Raw genomic sequence first — 16,115 nt, 5'->3', positions numbered from 1 at the left:
CTTTTCATTGTCAATTACCTTATCAAGTTTGAATATTTCCATATCCTTGATCCTTTGATCAAGTTGTTAAAATTTCTCCTAAGAACCACAAAGCTTTGATATCTATTGTTAGAAATATTCAAGACTATGTAGGATTACTGAGAGGGGAGGGGCGAATTAGTAACCAAAAATACTTTATCAATTATAGATCTTAATTGTAGCAATCCAATTACCATTTAGCTCATCATATCTGAGCTAATTGAATGCATGACAAACTAGAATCATAAAACATTCATAACACTTGAACACAATGAATTGATGACCCAAAAACCTTCCAAATAGAAAGCAAAAATGGGGTGGGGATGATACCCACAAAACTTCAATACTGTAGCATAAAGTTGGCCTGTTAAGGCTTACATTGATCACTTCTAATGATCTGCCCTGTTAGGAGCAATTAGGACTGCTAGGTCCACCTTGTTAGAGGTTTTTCAAAAATGCAATGAAGTATGCACTCTATTAAGAGATTTAAGAAAAATTGTTAAGTCTACCTTGTGAAAGGATTTTGACTGGTTCACCTGTTAGGATGAAACAGTAGATCTTTGACTTACAACTGGATCATTGATAGAGATTCCTTGACTATACTGATCACCTTTCTATGATGAATATGTCTCTACTACTACTCTTTTGATATGGTCTTTACAATTCACTCTTTATCGACTGCTTAGCTTCAACTATTCACATTCACATTCTTACACGCTCATTACCTTACATATAGATGTGATACAATACATTACATATATATACCAATCCAAATTACATAGTTACAAAGTCAGCCATCATACAGTTAACACATATATCACAAAGTCAGCCCAAATGAAGACACTTAGGCTCTGAAGACTAGCTTGGTGAAGTTCTAACACTCGGTGCCCACTGTCATTATTCGACATCGTCATGCATTTGGTAGACATAGAAGCTCGGTCCATACTGATCACTTCAAAGTAGTCTTAAACTCGATCTACACTGGTGACTTGGTAGATATTGTGTAACTTGGCATACACTAAATACTTAGTAAACACATAAGCTCGGTTTACACTAGCTTCACATTATATGAACTATGAACTCAGTAGGAACTACAATGCTCGATAACTACTGAAATGTTTGGGTTGAATTGCTAGACTGAATCTGCTCGGTTTGAACTATTGGGCTTCACACTAACTGAATACACTTGATAACCACTTAAATGCTCGATAGCTACTAGAATTAGTCCAAAAAACTTGGTAGCAATTGTAGAGCTCGATGGCTACTGAAATGTTTGGGTTGAATTGCTAGACTGAATCTGCTCGGTTTGAACTATTGGGCTTCACACTAACTGAATACACTTGATAACCACTTAAATGCTCGATAGCTACTAGAATTAGTCCAAAAAACTTGGTAGCAATTGTAGAGCTCGGTGGCTACTGAATTAAATGGAAAACACTGTAGACTATTTAATGAGCTTGGTAGCCATACAAAATATGAATGTGTGTGTCACTAATAACAAACTTGATTGATATGTCAACAATGTTATCTTTCCCATATCCTATCTTGATAAGTATGAGATATTTTTCACATCAAGTCAAATTGTGATATTTCTATAAGGATTTAACTATGTGATTTTTGAGTCAAATTCATTGACTTATATTCATGAGTAGTGGTTTGTTGAACCCCTCTCTCATGTGAATAAATGGAACACTTAGCACTCATTAGATCTAGGTGATTCTCATAAAGGTGAAGCACTAGGACTCCCCAGAAGGTCACCCATCCTAGTACTACTCTACTTTGAGTGTGCTTAATAGCAAAGTTTCCTCAATGGTTAAACCCACTTTGCTTGGAACATGGAGGAAACTCTGTAATTAAGCACACTCGAGCTAGAGTAGTACTGTGATGGGTGGCCTCTCGAGAAGTCCTTGCACTTCACCTTTATGAGCATCACCTAGATCAAATGAGTGCTAAATGTTCCATTCATTCTCATGAAAGATGGTTTCACTCAATCATTATTAATGAAATATGAGTCAATGAATTTGACTCAAAAATCACACACTTAAATCCTTATAGCAATATCATAATATCCTATCTTATTTTTAAAATAATTATATGAATAACTTTAATGAATATAATTGAATTTGTATATTTTTAAAATTAAAACATTAATTTACATTGAGAAAAAATGTTGTGTATCACATCAACAAAAACAAACTATAATTAACTAATTATGGATGACAAAAAAATTATTTCGTGTCTTGTGAAAATCACGTCAATCATAAAAACTAAATAAATCTCATCAACCATGAAAAAATATAAATAAATTATGAACAACAGAATGTTTCGTGTTTTGTAAAGATTATGTCAACCCTTAAAAAATAATGAAATAAATAAATCCTTTGTGTATATATATTTGCAAACTCAAGCTGATGGAGAGCAGCGAAAATCACAAGGAGAAAGAAGGAATCTGTCCAATATTTTCAACATCTGTATTTTTCTTTAGTTAACTTCTTCATTTCTTGATTCTTGCATTACGTAGTAGAAAAGAAAAACAATTTCTTTGAGCTCTGTAGTGCTGAGTTTAATGAATCATTTAAAAGGTTTGATACTTCTAATGTTTGGTTCTAATATAGATTGATTCAGGCTCATTTTAATTATAATTAAGAAATTGGTAAATATTGTTTATATTTATTGGAACTTTGATAAAAGATTTAAACAATTTATTTTATAATAATTTTATGAAGTATATTTAGTAATTGAAAAAACCATTTGTCACATCTTTTTGAGGCCCGCATAGACATTAATTCCATGTATCTTTTCGAGATCAATGATTCAAATCACCACTACATTTTAAATGTTGATTAAAGATATTTCACGTCTCGTTCTACATTTTTTTTGGATTGTGTGATGCTTCCACGGCTTCTTGACTTATAATTTGATGGGGGAATATTGATTACAACAAGTTGAAGCGGAGAAGGCAGCCACTATGCCCACCAGAAGCGTTTAACATATCAAGGGAAAATACTTATTCTATTCTCTAAAAGTTGGGTTCATAGTTGGATAACTATTAGGGGAAGAGATCTAGCAGTCATGTATCTAATTTGGTGTATCTAGATTTCATAGGTTGTATGTTGAATTATGTCAATTTTTTGGGTGTATCTCTTTAGGTGACTTAAGAGTTTAAAGTTAAGGTTTTCACATTTGGACATTTACGGATCTATCTATAGAGATTGCGGTCAAAAAATGTGATTTTAAAACACTTGCCTGACACCCATTGTGTTCAACCCCCAATATTTTCTCACCAAAAAAACATTAAAAACATAACTACTTGTGGTAAAATGTCCTAGTAGGCATTATGAAATGTCTCAACAAGGGAAACGAACCAATAGTTGTTCACGCTAACTTTGTGCACCTACAGTTTGTAATCTGTATGTTCAAATTTGCTAGGTTTTTTTGGTGAACCTCCATAGGTGAGTGAAGAGTTTAAAGCTAACCTTTTAGTTTTCATGCATTTATGGCCCTCTCTATAGAACTTGTAGGCTACTAGGTGGTCTAAAAGTGTCATTTTAAAACGTTTGCCTGGAACCTATTATGTTCACCCCCTAATAGCCACTCACCAAAAAAATTAATACTCTTTGCACAAATGGACCAAGTAACAACCAAGAAAACTAAGAAATGAACAACTATTAGTACACGTGTGATCAACTATCAATACATGTGCTATCATTTTTTGGAGCTTTTTACAAGTGATAACTAGGATTTTTGACATGGCAATCATTCAAACATGGGCGACCATCAACTAAATAAGTTTAGGTTGGTTGAAATGTTAAGGAAAAAATGTCTTTTTTTTACATGTAAGCCCTGTGTTGGTCAAAATTTTGACCAACATAGAGCTTACATGGTAAAAAAAGAAACATTTTTTGATTGTATGTTTTTTGCATGCGTGGGTTCATTTGGGTTTTGTGTGTTTTCACATGGTTTTTTGCAATGCATTGAGGCAAGTTTATCTCTGGTTGGTTTTTGCATTGTTTTCCAGCACGTGTTTTGGGAAGTTTGGACTCTCTAGTAATTTTTGCAATTTTATGTGGTCTATTGGATTTGTTACACTAGAGGCAGGGGCGACAGACATGAATTCTTTGAGCAGGGAACTGGTGTTCCTAATCTTACAGTTTGTGGATGCGGAGAAGTTCAAGTAAACTATACACAAGTAAGCTTATAGAAAACAAAAGATACCCATCTTTCTTTTAATGGATGTTCTTGTGTTTTTATTTTTTGAATCCAATTTTGTTGGCTTCTAATGTTTTGGGTTTGTGGATATTTGTAGATTGGAGCAAGAATTTGGGAATTTTTTCAACATGAAGTACTTTGAGGATCAAGTGCAAATAGGGGATTGGGATGAGGTAGAAAGTTACCTTTCTGGGTTCACCAAGGTGGATGATAATCGATACTCCATGAAAATTTTCTTTGAGATCAGAAAATAGAAATATCTAGAGGCACTTGACAAGTAAGTTTTTTAAGTTCCTTTGTAGATAATTATAGTTTGCATTTGTTTATTAAAATTAATAGTATTAGAACGATGACCTTAATTTTAGTCTTGTAGAAATCTATGCTCCTTGTAAACAATAAATAATTTAGGTGCATAAAAAAAAGTTTGGAAATGTTGTATATTTTTCTAGATGTCTTTGTGGGAACCATATTAAGGATTGCTTAAATTTTGTTTAGTTAGGATTTAGATATCCAAGAATTTTTGAAAGACAACAGTTATGATTGGTTATGGAAAACTAATTCGAGATTGTGTGTGTTTAGACAAGATCGGACTAAGGCTATGGACATACTAGTGAAGGATCTCAAAGTATTTTCTTCTTTCAATGAAGAGCTATTCAAGGAGATTATATAGCTTCTTACTCTAGAGAACTTCAGGTCCCATGTCATTTTTTCAATATTTAATTCTTCATTTTCTCACCTATACTTTAAAATTTTCCATTCCTATAATAAGTTTGAGAAATTGATTGTTTCCTCATAAATACAAATTATGATAGATTATTATGTATTATTGGGAACTAAAATTCTCGTGTAGGGATATACAACTGCATTTTTTTGAAGCCCTTTTTTGACAAAGGCATTCATATTGGAATGATTGACAAGCAAAGTTTAATTTTCTATTTATTTTTTTGGGAGCTTGTATAGGAGTTGTGTTATGTTGAGCACAACATTTAAAGACTGAGATTTGGATTCATCCAGGGAAAATGAGAAGCTATCTAAATATGGGGAGTCCAAGTCTGCAAGAAACGTTATGCTAATGGAACTTAAGAAATTGATAGAGGCCAATCCTCACTTTCATGACAAGCTCCAATTTCATGGCCTCAAAACATCTCGTCTTAGAACTCTCATAAATCAAAGGTATGTTGTAGCTAGCTAACTTGGTTTAGGAATTTGCAATGTTTAAGTTAATGAAAGTGGTGTGAGAAGGTTGAGTAATACTTGTTGAATGTCATATAATATTAAAGTGTTAATGTAAAAAAGGGTTTAGTTAAGGTTATTATATTCTGAAGTTTGGTATTGGATTTTCTATGTTCAGTCTTAATTGGCAGCATCAACTTTGTAAGAACCCTCAACCCAATCCCGATAGAAAGACATTATTTGTAGATCATACATGTGCACCTACTAATGGAACTTGAGCACCAACTCCTTCAAATAACCCTCTTGTTGGGGCACTCCCAAAAGGAGCAACCTTTCCTATTGCTCCCCATGATGTGAATTAGCTGGTACATCACTCATTTAAGTCTTGTATTTTATCAATTCTTTTATAACTTTTTATTTAGTGATTTTTTCATTTTGGTGTTACTGTTAACAAGACAAGTTCCTTTCAATATGATTTCAGTCATTTCAACCCATGGGTGCTTCTTCTGCTAGTTCTTTGGGATGGATGGTGAGTCAAAATCCTTCTGCTCCACACCATGTAGTAGCTCGTGGGCCTGCATCTCTTACACCATCTCAAAATATAGGTGAATTTATTTGACCATATCTTGAGACATGGCTGTTGGAAGCATAAAATATATATACTTTTTAATAAGGAGACACATTTCACAAGCTCAGTGGCATGTGAAAGAATTTTTATTTCTTATGAGTTGTATTGGATAACATTGTCTTTTTTAGATCTTGTAAGAAGTGTAAGATTATTCAATTTTTTTTATTGGATATTCCAATACATAGAAAATTCCATTTTCTAATTTATTTAATTGCATTAGTTGCTATCCTTAAACGGCCTAGAACTCCACATTCAAATGGTCCTATAGTTGATTATCAATCTATTGATTCTGAGCATCTTATGAAACCTCTTCGAATGGGACAATCTGATGAGGTGTGTGTAGAGTATCTTTTCCAGGTTATTCTTTTGCTCTAGCATGTTCACTGATAGTGATACAAAGAATTTCTCTTCTAAATACTGAAACTTAGCATTACTATTTTCTTTTAAGGTGAGCTATCTGGGTGCTCATACCATGTACTCTCAAGATAATCTTCCCAAAACGGTAGCAAAAACCCTCAATCAAGTTTCAAATGTCATGAGCATGGATTTTCATCGTTATCAACAAACAATCTTATTAGGTAATTCCACATGAAGTACAATTCTTCCTTCAATTACGAAGATGTGGCTTTTGTTTTGTAAGTAAAGAATATTTTTTGGTTTTTTTTGGAGATTTTGATTTTTGATTTGATCTATCAATTGGAACAAATGTTGGTGACATTTCAATTTGGGAGGTAGCATCTAGGGAAAAGTTAGCTCAAAGGACCTTTAAAGTTTGGGACATTTCTACCTACTCAATGCCACTGCAGGTAGGCATAGTTTAATAAGCTTGAATTTTGATTTTAATTTTTTAATAAGGAACATGCAAATATATTTAGTATTTACTCAAGAGGATAGTGTTGTGTTTATTTAGGTAATAATTATATATGTTCTTTCTATTATGTTGTCTTAGGTAGCCCTATTAAAAGATCTAGTTGTATTAATGAACCACTGTATCTGGAGCCCAGATGGGCAAGTACTTGGTAAGTGAATTTTTTATTTGTATTCTCAAGGGAAGTGCATAGAAAATATGACCTTAGTGCATATTCACTAAATACCCTTTGTAAATATTATTATGTTTGCTTGGGTCAAGATTCTTTCCATTGATTTATTAATACACTTGCATTAGTCTTGTAGGTGTTGCCTTTTCCAAGCATATTGTCCATATATATTTTTATCAAATCTCAATTACTTATAGTCATTCAGTTTATGTGAGATCAGAGGTAACCTTGCTCTCTATGCTGTAGGTATGGGATGCAATAGCTAGTCGAAAACAATATACATTTGAAGGCCATGAAGCACTTGTACATTCAGTTTGTCCTCACCACAAAGAAAGTATCCAGGTACTTCATTTCTCAAAACATGATGTATTGACATTGCAATTGAATATTTAAGAATATTTGCACCACTACTTGTTTTGGTGTTTGATTTCCACCCAATGTCAATTCATTCGCCATTGCTTTCAGTACTTGATAATGTGGAAGGTAGGATGGTTGTAATTATTTTCTTTGCATACAGTTCATTTTCTATACAACCATTGATGGAAAGATCAAAGCTTGGATGTATGATCTTTTGGGATCTAGGGTTGATTATGATGCCCCTGGGCTATGGTGCACAACAATGGCTTACAAAATATATTGTCACATAAATATATATCTCTCTTAAAGCTGACTCGGAGAAGTGTGCACAAAAAAAGCATTTAGTTCACTAAAAATCCTCTATATTTCATGGTTTCTTCAATCTGCCAAGTGTCTGCCAAATCAAGGTGTTGACACCAAGTCTGGGTTCAAACTCAGTATGCCACATCTATTCTACAATCAAATAAAAAACAAGTATAGTCATGACTAATTTTTCTTAGGGATTGCACATGTTTCAAACTCATATCTAAACTTTAATCTTATTATACTAGTTATTTATTTCCTTTTTTCATTTAGTTTAGGATGGGAGAATAAAGTGCTAGTTGTTGGAGGGGGATAATGCTTCGGTACTTATATTAATTCTAACCTTTAGCTTGAGACGTACAAAGTTTTGCTTGTTTAAGGTACTGCCTCTTTTTTCTTTTCTAATTCTATAAGGGCTTTGTATGTGGCAGGCACTTCTTAATGCCGATCCTTTTGATATTGATGCACAATGGAAGATTGAAGAAATGATTCAATAGATATGAATAATTTTTAAAAAACTTGCTTGAACAATTGCATCCATTGATGTAGCACTATGTGTCATGTTGGAAGAGGCCTAACCCCACATTAAAAGGGAACTGGATAAGAAAACAAACTTTTTTGTATGCATTTGATGAAGATGCCCTAAGTAACCTTAACCTAGCATGAAAAGAGCTAAGAAAGAGCTAGATAGCAAATAACCTTATTCACACTAACATGCAACTACATTCAAAAGACTTTCGTATTTTCATAAGATACAATCCCTTTCAAAAATCTTACTCGAACAATTGCATCCATTGATGTAGCACTACATGTCATGTTGGAAAAGGCCTAACCCCACATTAAAAGGGAACTAGATAAGGAAAAAACTTTGTTGTATGCATTTGACAAAGATAGAAGGTTCACAAAATTTTATAGCATATAATAGTGGGAAATACAAGCAATAGTTTGATTAGCTTTATAGCACTCATCAGTTTCAAGTGGACACAATTTATGGTTGCATCTTCAAAAAGAGTAGGTAAATGGTACAAATGGAAAACAGTGACCTTGGCCATCAATAAGAAGACAAGTGATAATGCAGGCACCCTACCACAAGTTGCCTCCAGTGCTCAAAGTAGAATTACCTTATCCATAAATCCCACCACTCATGCACATATCAAATGTTGCTAAGCCACTATAGAGCACAAGATCAAACCATGACCAATGCCATGAAAATGACTACTAATCAAATCATTGATATAGTGGTCAATGAAATGAATAATTGACATATTCCACTCCATCCAGTCATTAGAGTTGGACAATTTTGGCAAAAGAGAAAATGGTTCACCATGTACCAAAATCAAGAAAACTTACCTCATTTCTTACAATTAGGAGCAATGGGACCTACTGCTTCTCAAGGATAAATGAATGATCAAAGAAGTAACACAATCATCCAAATAACAATTCTAGACATAATTCTAAGCTTTCCAGAAAAAATAAGTTTATAGTAGTTTCTACATTTTCTTATTCTACATCTTTGAGGCCCTTCAAAGTGGAATTTGCCCATGGAATGTATTTGAATGCCCTTATTTTTTTGGTTGTATATAGTATTATCTTTTTTCTCCCTAGTTGTAGCTATTTCAATTCTGGGGTAATTGAATTCCATTTACATTTTGTAATTTTACCATTGTTGTGTAAATGGCATGCTACTATGATTTCATTTACTTTTACACCTCTTTAGTCTTTTCAACATCTCCATAATAAGTGAGAAATATTAAATTAATTTCTCATACCTACCTTCTTGCATGTTGCTCTTTAAATAATACTTGTTCTACATTCTATCTTGTTAACTTTATTACATAGATTAATTTATTCTGTTAGAGTAATTTGACAGAGACATAGATTAATTTATTCTATTAGAGTAATCTGACAGAGACACACTGAAATCTATCTTCATCATTTTGACTATAAACACTAGCCTACAACTATTTCTAAACCTAAGAATCATATAATGTTGATCATAAAGAAGCTTATTGAACTAGAGTGGGGCTTTTTTGGCAGTAACCTGAGAAGGGTTGAGGGCATTTGTACCAAATCTCTTAAGGTAGGTCTCTTCTTGAGTGCTTAGGATGTCAAACTTAGGGCCAAAACCTGCCACATTGTGACCAAGTAGTGCCCTTTAGGACCAATTATTGAGGAGGGTAAGACCTCCTCTTCTAGTGCTAGTTGACCAAGGGGGACATTCCTAAGGTGTACTGCAATAAATTTGACTGCAATGACTAAGCACTTACCATGACACAAACCCTACTCCTTGTGGAGTGCACCTCTATAACCATCATTTCCTGCTTTTCACACCCAATTACAAAGAGGGAATAACTAGCTATTTGAAATGCCTTTTAATATAGCCACTTCCGTTGATTCATGCATTGATATGCTTAGAACTACTAAAACACAAATCATGCAATGTTTTAAGATTGATTGGTCTAGTGTGTTGTGAGATGATGGATCCATCATTAAATGACCTACAAAGCCTCAAGGACTCATCCTTCCATCTCATTTTCGTTAAGTAATACCAGCTGAAGTTGTCAAAAGCCTAGACTAGTATCCTAATTATCTTTCAATTTGCATTTTTCCATGTCATGCAATGGCTAGTCAGAATATGTTGGAGGAAAATGAGTCTAGGATACCAATTATAAAAGAGAGTCAGCTAATGATGACTATCAAACTCAAGATCTAAGACTTGCATTTTCTATGGCAAATGACTCTTGCAAGGATCAACAAGTTGTATAATGCTTGATTGCATTGCTTGTAGAACCATTTTCTTCTTGATTAATGTGCCATAAGCTGTCAATATCTTGAGATTCATTTGATTATGTAAGGTTTTGAAACAAAGACTTTAGAAGTAATATGTTTTAGATTTAGTTGATATAGTTGGGATTGTGAAATAATTGTCTTAGAACTACAACTTTAATATTTGAGGAGAGGCTATAATACATTGTCATTCTCAGAGAATGTTGCTAAGTTTCAAATTTTTTTAATTGCAGTTTTATTTATGGGCAAGTTTCTCCTAAATGCTTTTTGAGTTTGAAAGTTTAAAAAAATAAAATTAGGAATTTGACTTTTCTAACAGCTAAATAAAACATTATTATAGACTAGAATAGGTTATTGTTGTATTGGAATTCTACTTCTGCATTTTGCTAATTAATAGTTAGATGTTGTGGCTTAGCGGTAGCCATTGAGAAGACAAAACATTGAAGGTCACCTTAGGTTAGGATTGTCTTTTCATATGTATCTACATTCAAAGTGAACATTACTTTTTGGCAAAAAGTTGTCAATATTGCTGAACTTAATTTGTTTTTTTTCTAAATTTGCCAATAGAAATAAATGCAGGAGTTGTCATTTTGGATCCATTTCCTATTTGTAAATAAGAAAACTATTATCTCTTTGTATAGTTATTCATGAATACAACACATCAATCTGCGGTTGAGACCCAATTTTCACATGTTCGTCATATGCCTGATGATGAAGCCTTAGCTAATTGTGCTAGTGGTGGTATGTTGGAAACCTTCCCCTTTAATAACCTTCCTTATTATAATAAGGTCGGTTATTATTAACTTAAAGAATTTTTTTAGTTGGCACTTAGATAAATACCTATGGAATATGTGTATCATAATGCTATTATTAATTTTTGTTTTGATCAATATTTAAATAATAAAAACTAAAAATAATTAGATGACATACCGATGGAAAATGTTTTAAGGCACATTGTTTGTTAAATATAACTCAATACAATGGTAATATAACTACATGATACATGTGAAAAGAATGGATAATATCATAATAGGGATACAAATACTCTTGCTTCAGTTTTAGAAGGTTCATTGTTCCATTTTGTGGATATGCATATATGCATGTTATGAGCCTTACTTCAAAGATTGTGGTAATATTTTGCAAGCCTCACGAAAGATGAATCTGAACAAAATCTGAAACAAGTGGATGAATCTAAAAACATCTCAACTCAGCTGATGTGTGGAATGTTTGCATGAAAAATATGTGACTTCTACAAAACAGAAATCTTTAATTACTAGAAAAACATGAAACTGTAGCTATTGGAAGTAATCTCCATGAAGTCCCTTTCCCCAAAATTGGTTAAAAATGCAAACTCTAGTGCTACTAGACAACTTATGTGAAAGTTCATAAAGAGGCAAGATATATTTTGATGTAGGTGTAGACACAAGGTCAAGCCACAATTACCTACTAGATAAGTTTAGATGATGCCTTGGTTGAGGCATAGTTGTCATATGCCTATGCACAACCACATACATCCAAAATCATTAATATATTTCTAAGGCCTAATGGCTTAATTTAACTTATCACTTGTACCTTTATCCATGTGAAAGATGTAATTTTCACATAATTTTAAAAAAAAAATTGAACTAAGAGAATGGTATAAAACACATCGTACGTGACTCTTTTTACATAAAATACAAATAAATATCAATGTAAAAGTTAAGAACCTAGAAAATATCCATTTACCTCTCAAAACTAAAATTAATTAATGAACTAATAATCTGCACCTGAATTGCTTTGACTAGTTTAGTGCTGGGGGTTGCTGTATTTCTAGTCCTTTCCATGCATTTTGAAGTGATCCTTCTATAGGTATAGAATTTTTTTTCTCTGCCACTAAAAATGTTTTTTTAGGAACCAAGATAACATCTTTCCTTAGTACTTTCTTCTAGTGCAAGACATGGGAGGTATTTTGCAAGCTTTATATTGCTCAAGGGTATGTGCAACCTGCCTCAAAATTGGCTCATAGTTTAAGATTGACATTGAAGTTAGCTTGAGATACTTAAGCTTATAAGATTATCATTCAAAAGTAAACCAATCATCTACATCTTTTTTTAACCTATATTACACCAAGTTTACTCTTGTACATAACATTTCGACTGAATCAAAAGTTGACTATCTAATCAACTAAGTATAATTGTTTTCAGTTTCATTCTCAATGTTTATATTCATTATATAAAATTAAATAGCTACAAATTACAACAATTTCCTGACATTTCTGCCACTTGTAACATCCCCAAAACATAGGTTCTAAACAAAGTTTGATCTTGTTAGGATTTCATCCTGTCACACTTTGTGAATCTTCTTTAGTCGTTGTCTTTCTTGGTTCCTTTTATTGAAATCATGGACAACATTTGATCAATAATGCAACAAGAGAGGATCATACTATACAAAACCTTAAATGGTGACATGTCAAATGTGTTATATTTTACAAAGCCTTATCTTTTTACATGTTTTTTAGCATAGTCTTAACTTGGATAAATGATTGTGTGCATTGTGGATAATTGATGTCAAACTTGGGTAGTCCTCGAGTTATGAACCAAATCTACAAACAGGCAGACATTATGGACATATACCACAGATCTATGATAATGATCAATCATTAAAATAGAAATTTGAAGGGTCAAGAGAAACCTTGTATTACATAGCCATGACCATGAAATGCTTTCTTTTTGTTTCTTCTTGTATGATAGTTGTGTGACTTGCTTTACTTCTCTTCTTTACCATTGAAATTGGTTGCCTTTTTCTAATCCATTTTTCAGGGATTTCTAATAGCTCTTGTTTCTGTCAATTTTGTTTATTGTGTTCCAAAGAAATCCATTTTTCCAATCTTTTGTACCAAGGTTCACATACATCTTTTTCAAATTTTCATACTTTTAGATTCTTTCACTTTTTTAATTTAAATTCTTAGATTTCATGGAATGATTTAAATATCTAAATATTTTAGAAGAAATGGGCAAGGCATTGAATATTGAACTCATTAACACTTTTCTTTTTGCAGTTGATGACTGCGAGGCTGATGATAAGTGAATCGATATAGTAGACAACATACAAGACAATGATAATGCTGCATTTGAAGAGAACTATATGACTTCCTCTGCTTTTTATTCATCTCTAGACGTATTTAAAGACACATTTGTGTTCAGGGTGTATATCGATGCAACTGCAACAGTGCAAGATTCTTTCACAAATACAACAAGCTTTCCTGAAGATGAATTTATTCAATCACAAGCATTTTATGTCACTAAAAATTAAATTGTATGGCCTCTTGTTGATGAAAATGCAACATCTGATGATACATATGACACTGTATCTATTGAAGATTTCCTTAACTCAGATGGGGCATGCTTGTTCCTCACAATGCAATAGACAAAGTCTTTAGAATATGGTGTTAATGATGGCAATGACTCAAGCACCTCTGATGAACTTGATGATTTTGACCCATATTTATTTATCAAAAGTTTTTCTGATCTCTCGAAAGTGGTTTCTCCATATCGACCCATATTGTTACCCAAACAAGCAAGGCAAAGGCCACCTATAACCCTTGTACTAGACTTAGATGGTAAGTTACTTTGTCAATTTTTAATGATTCTGTTGTTCATATATCCATGTTGTATGTTATTTCCTATTTGAGCTAAGCTTTTTATATAAATTCTTTTATTTCTACTATTGTCAATAGCTAGATCACTTTCAGTGCTCTCAAGTGCATGTGGTTATTTAGTTTTGTGCACATAACTTTCTTTAGAGGGGTTTTTATTTTATTATTTTGCAAGTCAATATTTTTCATGTTGGTTCAATCTATTATCAATTTATCCATCACTTTCTATTGTGCCAGAATGAAAGTTGTAGTTTCTCTAGGAAATGCCACATTATTCGTTTGTTTTTTTATCACTTTAAAAAATTGTTATTCCTATTCATTTTGTCTTGTGAAGTACTTCTGATAGTAGTGCAATTGCATTATTAATATATTTTATATACATGGTTCATTGCTTTAATTGTTAATAGTGTTATTATAGCATGTTCTCTATCGTAGTAGATAGCAATGAGTTATTTTCTTATTTGCAAAACCATGGGATGATTTGATGACTTACAAATTTCTCATGTTAAATCACATTTTTGAAAACAGTTTTCACTTGTTCTTGTTATTCTGCAGGATAAGGATTCCCTATTCATTCCAATGGGAAGCACCCATATTTGATGCAGGACAAGCATTTGCAATGATGGTTGCTGCTTTTGTCTCACTCATTGAGGTTAGCTTGTCAAATTCCAAATTCCAGTCTTCATATTTAATTGTTTTTGTAGTTGTTGACTACTTTGTTAATTATCCATATGTTGTAAAGTGTATTGATTGTTGTGCTTTGAATTGGCAGTCTAGTGGTTCATTTTATGTTGTGTCAAGGTACGCAAGTTCCACAGCTCCTCCTCCATCTATCCTAAGCTGAGGTATAGGTTGGCAAGTGAGGAGTGGACTTTTTCTTGTTTACTTCTCTCATTCCTATTTTCCTTGTGTCTGGACATTAGCATTATTAGAGGAAGGTTAGGGAGGAGATCTAATAGGTATTTTTGCAAGGAATTGAACTCTTGTTGGACGGGATGTTTGGAACTCTAAATGGGTCCACTATATTAGTGTAAGAGGCCTAGCACTTTCAACTGCTCCTTGGCCCTCATGAATAAGGACTAATTCAGAACTCTAAATTGTGTGTTATCTACATGCAATGAGAATGCTAGTCTTTTGGCATTGACACGAGTTGGAAGTCACAGGGTGCTACAAATAGCAACAGGATTTATGATATTCTTCCATATTCTTGGTGATAATCATCTTCAGTTGGGCTCTCTATTCTCTATAGTATTTGGATATTATATTTTAAACCTGATAATTTACAAAGCTGATTTTGTGCTTTTGTCATTCTAGGCAAATTTGGAGCAATCTTTGCCTCCATTCCAATATCTATTGTTGCTACTTTATATTGCCTTTTCTTTGCTTATGTTGGTATGTATGAGCAACACATATTTCCATTATGCTGCAATGTCAGTCAAGTTTCAACTATTTACTCATTTCACTGTCTTGGTATAATATTAAATCCTCTTTTCAGAAACAACATCCAAATTTAAAAGTAATTAAATAGTTATGGTCCATATAAATTTTGATGCAAGAGATAATATAGATATGTGGAAACTCAGAAATGAAGTGGATTCAGTAGGTTTATGCTTTTTGGAAAATTACATGTAGCAATCTAGTAGCTCTCTTTGCACTGTCCTATTTGCCCTTATGGGTCTGTCAAAAGTACAATAAAAAAAAAATAGTAGCTCTAGCTGAAACTGTAGATTATCAAATTTCATACAATCAAAGAGAAACCTTTTTCAGGGATAATGCACATAGACTAAAAATCTTGAGATTTTATGGCACGAAAGGCAAGATTGGTGTTATATGGTGAAGTATTGTAAGCATTACTACATCATCAATTGGAAAAATGTGTAGAAACACATGGTGATATTCATGAAATATTATCTTTTTTCAGAGTCTTCTTACAATGTCATGTTCATTAGTAGTAGGTAAGAAGATATCA

The 16,115-nt window shown here is 32.9% G+C and overlaps 1 pseudogene; it reads left to right on the top strand.

Annotated features, from left to right (window-relative positions):
- Positions 1-4,127: 4,127 nt before the first annotated feature.
- Positions 4,128-14,990, top strand: LOC149563838 (protein TOPLESS-RELATED PROTEIN 2-like; annotated as a pseudogene).
- Positions 14,991-16,115: the final 1,125 nt, after the last annotated feature.

Source organism: Cupressus sempervirens, chromosome 4 (genome assembly GCF_028749045.1).
Source record: "Cupressus sempervirens isolate cs-2001-9-10 chromosome 4, ASM2874904v1, whole genome shotgun sequence".
Lineage (NCBI taxonomy): Eukaryota > Viridiplantae > Streptophyta > Pinopsida > Cupressales > Cupressaceae > Cupressus > Cupressus sempervirens.
Note: the sequence above shows the minus strand (reverse complement) of the source record. Positions and strands in the feature narration are given on the sequence as shown.